Below are 1,801 nucleotides of genomic sequence, written 5' to 3' on the forward strand. Positions count from 1 at the left end.
GATAAAATGGATGCATTTAATGAAGAATTAGTATCGCCAGACATTGATCATTCCTTGAACTCAATCAGTGAATTAGCTGAAGAATCAAGACCTAGTTTGAATTTGAAAGGACTTACTTTATTGGACGAACAAAGAAGACTTGACTCAGAAAATAAAATGAAACGTTTGAAATTTCTATTCGATGCAGTTAAAACTGATCCAAACGATCAAACTATTAGAAATAAATCCATTGGAATAAAGGAAATCGGTAAAAAGGTTCCTCGATGGTCATATAAATTGACCGACGATTTGAAAGAACAAGAGGCGGAAAATGAGGAAGGATCGACGGAGGATCCTGGTATTCGTTCAAGAAAAGCCAAACGTGTGGTAATTTATACTGATAACGATCAGAATATCAATACTCATACTAGTACTAATACTAATAATGATAGTGATCAAGCGGAAGAAGTGGCTTTGATACGTTACTCACAACAATCGGATTTTCGTCGGGATCTAATCAAAGGATCCATGCGCGCTCAAAGACGTAAAACAGTGACTTGGGAAATGTTTCAAACAAATGTGCATTCCCCGCTTTTTTTGGACAGAATAGACAAAACATTTTTTTTCTCTTTTGATATCTCTGGAATGATTAATCCACTTTTTAGGAATTGGATAGGAAAGGATCCGCAACTCAAAACCTCAGATTCTGAGGAGGAAGAGGCAAAAGAAAAAGAGAAAAAAAAGAAAGAGCAAAAAGAGGAGAATGAACGGATAGCAATATCAGAAACTTGGGATACTATTATATTTGCTCAAGCAATAAGAGGTTCTATGTTAGTAACCCAATCGATTCTTAGAAAATACATCATATTGCCTTCATTGATAATAGCTAAAAATCTTGGCCGTATGTTATTATTTCAATTTCCCGAGTGGTACGAGGATTTGAAGGAGTGGAATAAAGAAATGCATGTTAAATGCACCTATAATGGTGTTCAATTATCAGAAACAGAATTTCCGAAAAACTGGTTAACAGATGGGATTCAGATAAAGATCTTATTTCCTTTCTGTCTGAAACCTTGGCGGGGATCTAAACTACAATTTCATCATAGAGATCCAATGAAAAACAAAGGAAAAATAGAAAATTTTTGTTTTTTAACGGTCTGGGGAATGGAAACTGAATTACCTTTTGGTTCTCCACGAAAAGAACCTTCTTTTTTTGAACCCATTTTTAAAGAACTCGAAAAAAAAACGAGAAAAGTTCAAAAAAAATATTTTCGAGTTTTCAGAATTTTAAAAGAAAGAACAAAATGTTGTCTAAAGGTCTCAAAAGAAAAAATAAGATGGGTTATCAAAATAGTTCTATTTATAAAAAGAATAATGAAAGAGCTTACAAAAGTGAACTCAATTTTATTATTTGGGTTGAGGAAAGGCTATCAACCGAGTGAAACTGGAAAAGATTTCATAATCAGTAATAAGATTACTCACGACTCGACTATTCAAATTAGATCCATGGATTGGACAAATTATTCACTGACAGAAAAAAAAATGAAAGATCTGACTGATAGTACAACCAAAATCAAAAATCAAATAGAAAAAATAAAAAAAGACAAGAAAAAAATATTTCTAACTACAGATACAGATATAAATATTAGTCCTAACAAGACAAGTTTTGATGATGAAAGATCGGAATCACAGAAACATATTTGGCAGAGATCAAAAAAAAGAAGTGCCCGATTAATACGTAAATCGCAATATTTTATAAAATATTTCATTGAAAGAATATACATAGATATCTTTCTATGTGCCATTAACATTCCCAGGATTA

The sequence above is a fragment of the Tasmannia lanceolata genome, unplaced genomic scaffold (genome assembly GCF_043159265.1).
Source record: "Tasmannia lanceolata isolate RefF3 unplaced genomic scaffold, GAP_Taslan_0.1 ptg000601l, whole genome shotgun sequence".
Classification (NCBI taxonomy): domain Eukaryota; kingdom Viridiplantae; phylum Streptophyta; class Magnoliopsida; order Canellales; family Winteraceae; genus Tasmannia; species Tasmannia lanceolata.